General features: G+C 46.8%; 1 long non-coding RNA gene across 1 annotated transcript in view; it reads left to right on the top strand.

The window, feature by feature from the left end:
• The first annotated feature begins 1,491 nt into the window (after positions 1-1,491).
• Positions 1,492-14,491, top strand: part of LOC149915790 (uncharacterized) — a 33,389-nt gene continuing 20,389 nt past the window's right edge. Inside the window, exon 1 of the long non-coding RNA XR_016471598.1 lies at positions 1,492-7,398. This is a non-coding gene — a long non-coding RNA (uncharacterized LOC149915790). The remainder of the gene's footprint in view (positions 7,399-14,491) is intronic.

Genomic DNA, 14,491 nt, shown 5'->3' with positions numbered 1-14,491 from the left:
GCGTCAGAATGGAAATGAGTGTTCGTCTTATTAAATGCACTTGCTGAAGCTCTTCCTGAACTGTCCTTGAATAGTGCTTTCCTACAGCAAGCATAAAGTGCTTGCACTGTGTGAACAGGCAAGAAAACAAGGAGTGACCAGTGCAGTGGTAACGCAGTGATGTCTCAGTAGTACTGCTGTGGACGTGCCTGCTGCCTCAGTGACAGCAGGAGTCAGGGGCTGTGCTGCTGAGGGGCCGCAGTCCTGTGGTCACCTCTCTCTCTGCAGCACTGTGTGCTGTCTGGCACCACGCGGCCTCTCCAGCCAAGGCACGGAGGGCAGGGAGCGTGGGCAGCTGTGTGTCAGACAGGAGATCTTGCTGATCTCGAAGGTATTTTCCAACCTAAATGATTCTGAGCCGAGGCCAGCAGTGCGTCTTCTGCCCAGGTGAGTTCTTGGAGTGGTGTGTGCTTGGGGGCGGTAGGCAGCCTGGAGAAAGAGCAGGGAAGGAGACAGATTATAGAGGTCCTTGGGACTGCTCTGGAAGAGGTGCCAGCTCCGGCTCCAGGAGGAACAGACACCGTGATTTGTTGTCTGGGTGAGTTGTTAATGACAGCAAGAAGAGCAGTGCTCTGTCTCTTGATGTATTTTCTCACTGAGATGCAGAAAATGCAGGAAGGTGAGGTTGATACATGTACATCTTTGTTCTGATGCATTTTTATAAAAAACAAAAGTGTAGTTTAATAAATAAGCAATCTGAGTTGCGAACAGCTTTTCCTCTGCTGCTAGATCCGGCATCAGCATGCTGACCTGATGTATTCATACCATTTCCAAAGATGTGTAAGGAAGGAGCAGAGGCTGCCCGAAACCCTCCAGCCTTCAATGACAAGTCTGGATGAAGCCTTTCTTGGCCCTTCCTTCCTTAGCCTTCCAGGATGACACTGCTCTGTGTTCCACTTGGATGATGTTATTATCATTGCACTTCTGGTTTTAATCAACAGATTCTGAGCATTCAAATTTAGTTATTTATAATGATGTGTGAGCCAAAGGAAATGCATTACCCTGCAAAGGGGATAAAAAAAAGCACAAAAACCACCCAAAACTGCTAAAGCCATTACCAGTTGAGAGCCTTTCAAAAAGGTGTTATTAGCAAGTTTCAAAGAGCTGCTATTTATTGCACTGTTTTTAAAAGCATTTCTGGTCACTTCACCACAAGGGTGTGTTTTTGTTTTGTTTTTTGTTTTTTGCAAAAAAGAAGTTGATGTGTGTGCTCAGACAAGTTAATTGTCTTCTGTTGCTCAGCTATGAAGAATAGATAATGGAACACTTGCTGTTCTCCTAGGAATAAATTTAAGTGCAAGTTCTGTGGTGTCAGCTACAGGGGTTGTATTTCATAGCAAATTCACCACTGTGTCCCAGCTCTTTTATGAAATCCTGCAGTGCGATACACATGATTACCTTCAGGAGGACTTAAAGATGTGGCTCTGTGGGCTGAGGATCCTCCTGTACGATGTGCCAGATGTTGCAGAATTTATTTCTGTGCTTGTTTCACAAGTGATTGGTTTTCTCAGGCTAAGTCATCAGACCATACATAGCGAAACCTGCTGGTTTCAAAGGAAATGCTGCTGCTTTTTTGGTGTGAGAATCTAAAAATCTGCTGTAGGTGTGAACAGATGCCTGTGGGTTGGAGGTACTGAAAGGGGCCATGCCCAGGTCCAGGATAAGCCTGGCATGGGCAGGAGGCATTCTGAAAGGCATTTTGTAGAGGGTTGGCTTTCTTTGTGAGGCTCCTTCGTACCTGTATTTTGAAAAGAGAAATCTTTGAAGAAGAAAAGAAGAGCCTTTGAGCTCCAGGGCTTTGTATTGTTAGCAAGGTGTGAGATGGACAGTGCTGCAGGATGTAAACGCGTGGTGTGAGCCAGGGATCTGAGTGTGGCAACAGAGACTTCACAAAAGCACTGGAAAACACCACCGACAAAGCAGTTTCCATCTCTTGCTTTTCCAGACGATGTGATGGCCCTGGGGCTGAAGTGGTATAGGTATGGGTATGTATATGTATGGGTAATTTCTCTGAGGGGATGACATCAGTGGGGGCATCAGTGGGGTGGGTGTCTGTGGCACAGTGCTGTGGGCAGGGCTGGGCCGGGGGTCCCAGCTGTAGCCTTTTCATGCTGGGGAACAGAGCTGGGGTACAGACCAGGCCTGGGGCAGCTGATGGAGCATTGTAGTGCTGAGTTGAAGACCCCAGGACCCCCTGCGTGCACTGCCATTTCTCTTAGTGCCACTCAGACATTAATGTCCAGTGTTGGTAAATGAGAACTTGTGCTCCAGTCTTAGATCTTTTGAGAAAGCTTGATTTCTAATTGTTAAGGAGAGCCCTTCTGCTATGCACACCTACTATTGTAAATGCTTTATTTTTCCATCAAGGTGTTGTTAGTTCAGAAAGAGCAATGGAAATGCTAACTTACATGCTAGCAAATGCTAGGTATTTGTTTGAAAGCTCTGAAACATGGATCTTACAAAAACACTAGTGCACCTTTTCAAGAAGCTCACCAGACTGGTTTGGTTTGCTTAGCATTGCCTATGCAGCCTTCTGGGAAAATGTTTTCCTCCTCTTGCTCGTGGTAGGATGTATATATAGGCCACGTGGTGCAGTTCTCAGGTTCTCAGCAGCTGGGAGGCACCCCAAAATCCAGTGCTCTGCAGTCTTGTGGAGATAGGTCTGATACCTTTGCCTTCTGGTTATCCCCCGTTTTGTTTCAGGGCCTTTGGGCTCAGGCTGTGTTCCAGTGTAGCTCTCACACTTTGTTGGTCGCTCCTTCTTCTGGAGCTGTTTCCTTGTAGGGAGGTTTGAACAGCCTGGGACCTGCGTGCGTTGTTGGGGATGAAAGATTTTAAAAAGTAACTTAAAGAGAAAGTAGGATTTTTAAAATGAGAAAACAAACAAACAAAAGTTCTGATGGAAAATCTAGTTTTTAAAAAAGACAAAGGTTTCTGTAAGAACTTCCGGTGCTTGTGAACGGGATGAAATAAAATAGCCTTGTTCTAAGAAATCATTTGGGTTTGGGCAAGAACTCAATTATTCGAGGTGTGCTCATGCTTAGGATTAAGCACCTGTTTATATACTCTGCTGACTTTGGACATTGGTGCCACGCATGAGATTAACATACACCAAGTAGGAAAACTTACCAGAGAGCGTCTGAGTGCTTTGAGAGGGAGCTTATGTTGGCTTCTGGAATGGCTCACTGCTGCTGCTCTGAAAATGAGAGTGGGGCTGCAGCAGGGGAGCTGGGTGCACAAGCACTGCTTGTAAACTGCTGGTGCTGGGCTGGAGCCCAGCTGAGCTGAGGCAGAAATCCCTTCTCCTCCCAGTTCTGGTAATTCCCTCAAGCTGCAAGATTGCTACACTAAATTCTCCGAAGTGGTTTCAATATGTAGTGTCTGAAAAATGACAGTGGGGATGAAGAAGACTTTTTCACTTGTTATTTTGGATTGACCATGAGAAATCTCAGCTGAACGCAAGACCTGAAAGATTTTGGGATCCCATTTCAGATGGGATCTGGCCCCAGATTTGACATTTGGGGCATCTGTTTTTTTTTGTGTGTGTGTGTGTGTGTGTGTCTTCTTATACATCTTTGCATAGATCAGTGACTAAAGAACTTGCTTTATCTTTAATTAAAATGTGCAAACCTTTTAAACTGAGCAAAAGGTAACTGGTGGAGAAAGTAAGCTCAGGCAAGCAGATGTGACAGCACCAGTTTGGTGGGGCAGTGTGGTGCCGGGCTGGGATTGTAACCTGTGATTTCTGCTTGTGAATCTGGTTTGAGGTAAACAACAGCTGATGGTAAATTAGAGGGACTCAGTGGGTTTCGATGTGGCAGAAAATAAATCTTAACTTGACCAAAGCAGATTATCTCAGAAGGCCTTGGTATGCCTATGTAATTGAGTTCTGATGGTGCCTCTGTGGCTCAGGTGCTCACTGGTCCTGTTACGTGTCAGGGATTCCAGGGAAGGGGAGTGACAAGATCCCAGAACTGGACCAATGAGCACAAAGAGCAGGAGGCAGACAGCAAAGCTCTCTCAAGCAGAGGAAAGTCACTATTAGTTCAGTGAACCATGGAGTGCCTGTCTCTGCTGTGTTGTAAGGGCCTGGCTGCTGTCAGAACTGTACTTTAGTCTGTGTGTGTGTTCCTTATCTAAATGTCAGCCATCTCATATTTGGGACTTTGGTTGAAGGGATGGGCTGCTCCCTGCAAGATATCTCACTTGTTTCCAATGCAAATACTACTCCTTTAGCCCCAAATTAGCCCCAAAGAATGTTTTTAATATGTGCTTCTGATTAATCACTGGGGATTAATCCCCAGATACAGAGTAGGATCTTGAGAATAGCCCTGTGGAGAAGGACCTGGGGGTCCTGGTGGACAGGAAGCTGGACACGAGCCAGCAGTGCGCACTTGCGGCTCGGAAGGCAAATGGTACCCTGGGCTCCATCAGCAGAGGGGTGGCCAGCAGGGACAGGGAGGTGATTGTCCCCCTCTACTCTGCCCTCATGAGGCCCCATCTGCAGCACTGCGTCCAGGTCTGGGGCCCTCAGCACAGGAATGATGTGGGGCTGTTGGAGAGGGTCCAGGGGAGGACTGGAGCACCTCTGCTACAATGACAGGCTGAGGGAGCTGGGCTTGTTCAGCCTGGAGAAGAGAAGGCTGCAGGGTGACCTCATTGCAGCCTTCCAGTATTTAAAAGGGGATTGTAAATAGGAGGGGAATCAACGTTTTACATGGGTAGACAGCGATAGGCCAAGGGGGAATGGTTTTAAGCTCAAGGAGGGAAGGTTTAGACTGGATACTGGGGAAGTTCTTTACACAGAAGGTGAGGTGCTGGAACAGGCTGCCCAGAGTGGCTGGGGATGCTCCGTCCCTGGAGGTGTTCAAGGAAGGCCAGGTTGGATGGGGCCCTGGGCAGCCTGGTGTAGTGCTTGATCTAGTGGTGGCTGCCTGCCTGTGGCAGGGGGATTGGAACATGGTGATCCCTGGGGTCCCTTCCAACCCAAGCCATTCTATGATTGACTGTTGGGCTGTTCTTGTCTTTGTTCTTTTATTCTTGCTATGTGGAGATTGCTCTAAGCATTTGCTATTTGTCATGCCACATACGTAAGTCGCTCTGAAAGTAATGCCTCCTATTTATTTCCATGGAAACTACAACAGATCCAAAGAGCACAATAACAATTTTTGATAGAGCAAATTCTTAGCTACAAACCGCTATTTTTCAACATAGTCAACACCACCACTGGTTATATCCCTCTGCAGCTGCCCCTGGCAGAGCCCCTCTGGCTGTAGGGCTGCTATTCTACCAGGGGACCTGTGAGAGGGTGTGAACTGAAGTGGTTTTGCAAACTCCTGGGCTGAGGCAGTGATTTTGCTGGTTGTGGGGTTGCATGCCATCCTTCTACAGTTGCAGAAGGAGCTTGTGGGAGTTAGGCAGAACTCCTTTCCTCTGCTAAGATTGATCTCTCTCAATGCGGAATATTTCTGCAATGAAATGCTCTCACTTGCAAAAGCCTGGAGATGCTGTAAATTATTTTATGACCTGGAGGCCTGCAGTAATGGCTGAAGCAGCTTTGTCTCGATTTCCGGTGCAGTGCAGCAGTTGGCCTTACTGAGCTCTGTGGGTGGAACAGGGGCAGGAGGTAGGGCACCCCGCCTGTACTGCAGCTACCTGGGACCCCTCCTTCAGGATGAATGGAGAAATTGATGGAAAGAGTGAGACTGTGACATCGGTTCATTATCTCACCTGCAAATAGCAGGTACAAATCCTGCGCTGGCCTCTTGCTCTGAAATTGTGTGCCCTTTGCTAGCTGTTGGATGAAAGATGGGTAAAAGCGTGGCCAGCCCAGGTGATGGACATGGCAGCGCCTGGTGCCCCCCGGTGCTGTGCCTGCAGCCCCAGCACTGCCCACTGCCCCAGTGCTGCCGTGTGCTGAACCGCTGTGTGAGGCCTCCGTGCAGTGGGAGCAGCACCCAGCTCTGGCAAAATGAGTGCTATGTCCAGAAAACCACTTGGGACCATTTTAAGTGGGTACAGAACTGAACTGTATAAACAGATCAGCTTTTATAACACTTCATTATAGCAGTGCATAGTTTGAAGTTTATTATATATTCGTGTACTAATTCCAGCTTCCTGGAAAGGTGAGGGCTGTTTTAGAGCAAATGCTACAGATTAAGACTTGTCAGTTTCTTTCCTTATTGGCAAATGTTTCTAGTTAAATGCAAGATGTAGGTGGTGTGTGCCAGTGATTTGTGTGACAAATGTGCTGTCAGTCATTGTTAAAAATGTAACATTCTCTGTTAATCCACTGCAGTATCCATGTTTTCATGTATCAAACCATCTTGCTTAAGCCTGGGCTTTCTCAAAAGCAAACCAGGGCACTGTTTGCTATTGCGCAGCCCCCCACTTACCAGGAATACATACAAGTTAATGTATCTCATTAAAAACTCAAGTGTTTTTTTTTCTTTTTTTTTTTAAATTCCTCTCCCTCCCCCTCCCATCGAGATTAAGATTTAATTTTACAGATGGATTATAACTGCTCTTTTAAGTGCCATTCTTTTAGGGACAAGTTAATTGATCAGGCTAAGGAGAGGAAAAACCTTCCGCAGCAGAACGGAGTCCATAAAGTACGCGACACGCGTTGATTCGTGAGGAGCTGCAGAATTCCGTCCCCTTGAGATCCACTCCAAGGGAAGGGAAGGCTTTGCTCATCCTTCAGTGGATCTCAGCCCACGTGTGCAGCACACCCCTCTCTGCTGGGCAGGCACTGAGCCCTGCTGGCAGCAGTGGCACCGCGGCGGCTCAGCACGGAGCTCCGAGCTGTTGGGGTCGCTGCCTCCACCGCACCGTGCGGCTCCTGGAGCTCCTGCAGCCCCAGCAGTGCCGGAGCACAGCAGGCTGCTGCCACGCTCCTGTCAGACATCCAGCCCAGAGCTGTTCATTGGACAGAGACAAGACACCAAACCTCAGAGCCAGAGGACAAAAGAGGAAAGAAAAAGGCAGATACAGGACAGGTGCGTGTTTTCTTTGTCACGTTACTTTATGTAACTTCACATAACTGTTGCCATAGGAACATTATGCAGGGTACACTTATGGTTTGGCTTTATGGTGTTCTCCATGTACCAAAATCTTACTTAAAGTATTTAGTAAAACGTAACCTTGCTCCTCCCTTAGTGCTGCACAGAGCAGAAACTACTGGTGAGCTTTCGACCTGTTGCCTGTCTTTGGAAGCTTCTAACTTCAAAGAAGAAAGACTTCTGCATCCTTGTCTAGGCAGCTGAAGTCCCCATTACTCATCTTCTGTGAGTACAACAACAGCATCTTCTCACTACCACCAAAAGGAAGATCTGATTTCTTGATTATCAAACACACTCGGTAAGCTGTCAATTCACATGACATATTGCAAGTTAAATAACTCAAGTAAAAATTCACTTTAACTTTGCTGTATTTATATACTATATAAATTTTACATGCTAAATATTTACAGTGGGGCAAGTGCTTTTTATCTTTAAAAAAACAAAGATCATACTTCAGACATCTCTGAACAACACAGCTTGTATAAACCAGACAGATTATTCAGATGAACTGTATTTAATACAGGTTCCCCACTCATCTCCTGATGCAGGACCAGTGAATAATAAGTGCATCACAGTTTGATAGCATTTAATAATAAAAAATAAAATCACAGTATGAATTTGTCTGTAACTAGAAACTTTTGAGACGAAACAAACAACTGAGACTTGAGACAAGTGACGCTATAAAAACAAATGTAATAAAAACATATGGGAGTATACAAATAGTCTGAGAGATACATTCAGAACTGCATATTCTGATCATTATGTTCCACTTGCTGAAAACCAGAACATATTCTTCGATCTTGAGCGTAAATAAGATGTGAATTAGTTTCTAGTGTCAGACGTCACAGAAAAAGGATGAAGATCTTGCAGAACTCCGTAGTTGTTGGAGAGCTTGTGAAATCTTAAATAAGTCTTCAAATAAAATATACAGACTGTCAGTTGCAGATTTTATAATCCTGTGGTTTTCCTGGTCGCTCTTGAACCAGATGTCGAACTTGGAGTAACATTACATGAATAACACACAATCAACCTGAGTATGTAATTAAGCAGCATTTGAGATGTTCAATTCCAGGGCATTAGTTTTAGTGAGATATTCACATGGAAATTCACAATGTTCAGCAGTTGTAGAAAGTTTCCACTCTTTTGGATTAGAAGTACGTTTTAAAAAAGAAAGTCTCAAGTTTAAAAACTAAAAACAAAGTTCTTTCATGGTAAAATTCTTCACAGAAATCTGAAGCACCACGTATGATTAGGCTTGGTTCAGTGGTAATGTTGCCAGTGAGATAAATTCGAAGTTTTGATGCTTAATGTATTTTGATAATGTTGAGTTGTTTGTGTAGATGGCTAAAACGTGTTGCTCTTGACTGATAGTGAATGTCACTGATGGGAGCATTGGGATGGCAAAAGTGTTGATGGTGAAAAGGTGTTGGTTGTGAATGATACCGAAACTCGCTGTGAGGAATGCTGGGATGGCTAACGTGTTGATGGTTAAAACGTGTTGGTTTTGATTGATAGCTAACGTCATTGATGTGAGTGCAGGGATAGCTAAAGTATTGATGGCTAAAAGGTGTTGGTTCTAACTGATGGATAAATTCACTGATGGGAGCACTGGGACAGCTAAACTATTGAGGGCAAAAAGGCATTGGTTTTGACTGATAGTTATGGTCACTGATGGGAGAACTGGGATGGTTAAAGTACTGATGGCTGGAAAGTGTTGGCTTTAAGTGGCTTTGAGTCTCTGATGGGAGTGCTGGGATTGCTAAACTTTTGTGGGCTAAAAGGTGTTAATTTGGACTGACAGTTATAGTCACTGATGGGAGCATTGGTATGGCTAAAGTATTGTAGGCTAAAAGGAGTTGGTTTTGATGGATACTTAAAGTCACTGATGGGAGCACTGGGTTTTAATTATGTTTGAAGTCACTAGCGGGAGCCCTAGCATGGCTAAAATATTGATGGCTAGAAGGTGTTAGATTTGATTCATGGTTAAAGTCACTGATTGGAGTTTTGGAATGGCTAACGTATTAATGGCTGAACGGTCATGGTTTTTATTAATACTTCAAGTCACTGATGGGAGTGTATGGATGGCAAAACTTCAACTGTTTAAAAGGTGCTGCCTTTAACAGATGGATAATGTCACTGACAGGAGCAATGAGATGGCTAAAGTATTGCTGGCTACAAGGTGTTGGTTTTGACTGATGGTTAGAGTCACTGATGTGAGAGCAGGCAGGGCTGACATACTGATGGCTGAAAGTTGTTGGTTGTGACTGATGGTTATAGTCACTGATGAAAGGGCTGGTATGGCTCCGTACTGATGGCTAAAAGGTGTTAGTTTGGACTGATGATTACGGTCACTGATGGGAGAGCTGGCAGAGTTGATGTACTGATGGTTAAATGACGTTGGTAGTGACTGATGGTTATAGCCACTGATGGGAGGGCTCGCATGGATAAAGTACTGGTGGCTAAAAGATGCTGGTTGTGACTAACAGTTATAGTCACTGATTGGATGGCTGGCATGGCTGAGGTACTAAAGGCTAAAAAGTATGGGGTGTGACTGATGGTTATAGTCACTGATAGGAGGGCTGGCAGGGTTGACAAACTGCTGGCTGAAAGATGTTGGTTGTGACTGATGTTGTAGTCACCCTTGGGTAGGATGGCATGGCTGAAGTACTGATGGCTATAAGGTGTTCGTTTTGACTGATGGTTAAAGTCAATGATGGGAGAACTGTCCTGACTGAAGTACTGATAGCTAAATGATAGCTTGGCTGATGTCATGATGGCTGAGAGATGTTGGTTGTGACTGATAGTTAATGTCACTGCTGAAAGGGCTGGCAGGGCTGAAGTACTGATGGCTGAGAGATGTTTTTTGAGACTGATGGATAAAGTCACTAGTGAAAGGGCTGGCTTTGCTGAGGTACTGGTGGCTAAAAGATGTTGGCTGTGACTGATGGTTATAGTCAGCGATGGTAGGGCTGGCAGGGCTGAAATACTGATGGCTGAGAGATGTTTTTTGTGACTGATGGTAAAGTCACTGGTGGAAGGGCTGGCAGGGCTGAGGTACTGATGGCTGAGAGATGTTTGTTGTGACTGATGGTTATAGTCAGCGATGGTAGGGCTGGCAGGGCTGACATACTGCTGGCTGACAGATGTCGGCTCTGACTGTTGGTTCAAGTCACGGGAGGGAGGGCAGGCATGACTGAAGTATTGGTGGCTAAAAGATGTTGGCTGTGTGTGATGGTTAATGTCACTGGTGAAAGGGCTGGCAGGGCTGAGGTACTGGTGGATGAGACATGTTGGTTGTGACTGATGGTTATAGTCACTGGTGGAAGGGCTGGCTTGGCTGAGGTATTGCTGGCTAAAAGATGTTGGCTGTGACTGATGGATAATGTCACTGGTGGGAGGGCTGGGTTGGCTAAAGTATTGGTGGCTAAAAGATGTTGGTTGTGACTGATGGTCATAGTCACTGATGTGTAGGATGGCATGGCTGATGTACTGATGGCTGTGAGATGTTTTTTGTGACTGATGGTGATAGTCACTGGTGGGAGGGTGGCAGGTCTGAAGTACTGATGGCTGAGAGATGTTGCTTGTGACTGATGGATAAAGTCACTGGTGGGTGGGCTGGCTTGGCTGAAGTATTGGTGCTAAAAGATGTTGGTTGTGACTAATGGATACAGTCAGCGATGGTAGGGCTGGCAGGGCTGACATACTGCTGGCTGACAGATGTCGGCTCTGACTGTTGGTTCAAGTCACTGGGGGGAGGGCAGGCATGTCTAAAGTATTGGTGGCTAAAAGATGTTGGCTGTGACTGATGGTTAATGTCACTGGTGGAAGGGCTGGCTTGGCTGAGGTACTGGTGGCTAAATATGTTGGCTGTGTGTGGTGGTTAATGTCACTGGTGAAAGGGCTGGCAGGGCTGAAAGATGTTGGTTGTGACTGATGGTCATAGTCACTGATGTGTAGGATGGCATGGCTGATGTAATGATGGCTGTGAGATGTTTTTTGTGACTGATGGTTATAGTCACTGGTGGGAGGGCTGGTAGGACAGAAGTACTGATGGCTGTGAGATGTTTGTTGTGACTGATGGTTATAGTCACTGGTGGATGGGCTGTCTTGGCTGAGGTATTGGTGGCTAAAAGATGTTGCTTGTGACTGATGGATAATGTCACTGGTGGAAGGGCTGGCAGGCCTGAAATACTGATGGCTGAGAGATGTTTTTTGTGACTGATGGTTAAAGTCACTGGTGCGAGGGCTGGCAGGGCTGAGGTACTGATGGCTGAGAGATGTTGGTTGTGACTAATGGTTACAGTCAGCGATGGTAGGGCTGGCAGGGCTGACATACTGCTGGCTGACAGATGTCGGCTCTGACTGCTGGTTCAAGTCACTGGGGGGAGGGCAGGCATGACTAAAGTATTGGTGGCTAAAAGATGTTGGCTGTGACTGATGGTTAATGTCACTGGTGGAAGGGCTGGCTTGGCTGAGGTACTGGTGGCTAAATATGTTGGCTGTGTGTGGTGGTTAATGTCACTGGTGAAAGGGCTGGCAGGGCTGAGATATGTTGGTTGTGACTGATGGTCATAGTCACTGATGTGTAGGATGGCATGGCTGATGTAATGATGGCTGTGAGATGTTTTTTGTGACTGATGGTGATAGTCACTGGTGGGAGGGCTGGTAGGACTGAAATACTGATGGCTGAGAGATGTTGGTTGTGACTAATGGTTACAGTCAGCGATGGTAGGGCTGGCAGGGCTGACATACTGCTGGCTGACAGATGTCGGCTCTGACTGTTGGTTCAAGTCACGGGAGGGAGGGCAGGCATGACTGAAGTATTGGTGGCTAAAAGATGTTGGTTGTGACTGATGGTTATAGTCACTGGTGGGAGGGCTGGCAGGCCTGAAATACTGATGGCTGAGAGATGTTTTTTGTGACTGATGGTTATAGTCACTGCTGGAAGGGCTGGCTTGGCTGGGGTAGTGATGGCTAAAAGATGTTGGTTGTGACTAATGGTTACAGTCAGCGATGGTAGGGCTGGCAGGGCTGACATACTGCTGGCTGACAGATGTCGGCTCTGACTGTTGGTTCAAGTCACTGGGGGGAGGGCAGGCATGACTAAAGTATTGGTGGCTAAAAGATGTTGGCTGTGACTGATGGTTAATGTCACTGGTGGGTGGGCTGGCTTGGCTGAAGTACTGATGGCTGAGATATGTTGGTTGTGACTGATGGTCATAGTCACTGATGTGTAGGATGGCATGGCTGATGTAATGATGGCTGTGAGATGTTTTTTGTGACTGATGGTGATAGTCACTGGTGGGAGGGCTGGTAGGACTGAAATACTGATGGCTGAGAGATGTTGGTTGTGACTGATGGATAAAGTCACTGGTGGGTGGGCTGGCTTGGCTGAGGTATTGGTGCTAAAAGATGTTGGTTGTGACTAATGGTTATAGTCACTGGTGGAAGGGCTGGCAGGGCTGAGGTACTGATGGCTGAGAGATGTTTGTTGTGACTGATGGTTATAGTCAGCGATGGTAGGGCTGGCAGGGCTGACATACTGCTGGCTGACAGATGTCGGCTCTGACTGTTGGTTCAAGTCACGGGAGGGAGGGCAGGCATGACTGAAGTATTGGTGGCTAAAAGATGTTGGCTGTGTGTGATGGTTAATGTCACTGGTGAAAGGGCTGGCAGGGCTGAGGTACTGGTGGATGAGACATGTTGGTTGTGACTGATGGTTATAGTCACTGGTGGAAGGGCTGGCTTGGCTGAGGTATTGCTGGCTAAAAGATGTTGCTTGTGACTGATGGATAATGTCACTGGTGGGAGGGCTGGGTTGGCTAAAGTATTGGTGGCTAAAAGATGTTGGTTGTGACTGATGGTCATAGTCACTGATGTGTAGGATGGCTTGGCTGATGTACTGATGGCTGTGAGATGTTTTTTGTGACTGATGGTGATAGTCACTGGTGGGAGGGCTGGCAGGTCTGAAGTACTGATGGCTGAGAGATGTTGCTTGTGACTGATGGATAAAGTCACTGGTGGGTGGGCTGGCTTGGCTGAAGTATTGGTGCTAAAAGATGTTGGTTGTGACTAATGGATACAGTCAGCGATGGTAGGGCTGGCAGGGCTGACATACTGCTGGCTGACAGATGTCGGCTCTGACTGTTGGTTCAAGTCACTGGGGGGAGGGCAGGCATGTCTAAAGTATTGGTGGCTAAAAGATGTTGGCTGTGACTGATGGTTAATGTCACTGGTGGAAGGGCTGGCTTGGCTGAGGTACTGGTGGCTAAATATGTTGGCTGTGTGTGGTGGTTAATGTCACTGGTGAAAGGGCTGGCAGGGCTGAGATATGTTGGTTGTGACTGATGGTCATAGTCACTGATGTGTAGGATGGCATGGCTGATGTAATGATGGCTGTGAGATGTTTTTTGTGACTGATGGTGATAGTCACTGGTGGGAGGGCTGGTAGGACAGAAGTACTGATGGCTGTGAGATGTTTGTTGTGACTGATGGTTGTAGTCACTGGTGGATGGGCTGTCTTGGCTGAGGTATTGGTGGCTAAAAGATGTTGCTTGTGACTGATGGTTACAGTCAGCGATGGTAGGGCTGGCAGGGCTGACATACTGCTGGCTGACAGATGTCGGCTCTGACTGTTGGTTCAAGTCACTGGGGGGAGGGCAGGCATGACTAAAGTATTGGTGGCTAAAAGATGTTGCTTGTGACTGATGGTGATGGTCACTGGTGGGAGGGCAGGCAGGGCTGCAGTACTGGTGGATGAGACATGTTGGTTGTGACTGATGGTTATAGTCACTGGTGGAAGGGCTGGCTTGGCTGAGGTACTGGTGGCTAAAAGATGTTTTTTGTGACTGATGGATAAAGTCACTGGTGAAAGGGCTGGCAGGGCTGAGGTACTGATGGCTGACAGATGTTGGTTGTGACTAATGGTTACAGTCAGCGATGGTAGGGCTGGCAGGGCTGACATACTGCTGGCTGACAGATGTCGGCTCTGACTGCTGGTTAAAGTCACTGGGGGGAGGGCAGGCATGACGAAAGTATTGGTGGTTAAAAGATGTTGGCTGTGACTGATGCTTAATGTCACTGGTGAAATGGCTAGCAGGGCTGAGGTATTGGTTGCTAAAAGATGTTGCTTGTGACTGATGGATAATGTCACTGGTGGAAAGGCTGGCTTGGCTGATGTACTGGTGGCTAAAAGATGTTGGCTGTGAGTGATGGTGATAGTCACTGGTGAAAGGGCTGGTAGGGCTGAAGTACTGATGGCTGAGAGATGTTGGTTGTGACTGATGGTTATAGTCACTGGTGGGAGGGCTGGCAGGCCTGAAATACTGATGGCTGAGAGATGTTTTTTGTGACTGATGGTTATAGTCACTGCTGGAAGGGCTGGCTTGGCT

Source organism: Phasianus colchicus, chromosome 16, assembly GCF_987193195.1.
Source record: "Phasianus colchicus chromosome 16, bPhaCol1.hap1.1, whole genome shotgun sequence".
NCBI classification, from domain to species: Eukaryota; Metazoa; Chordata; class Aves; order Galliformes; family Phasianidae; genus Phasianus; species Phasianus colchicus.
The sequence above is the reverse complement of the archived record's forward strand: the minus strand, read 5'-3'. Positions and strand labels throughout refer to the sequence as shown.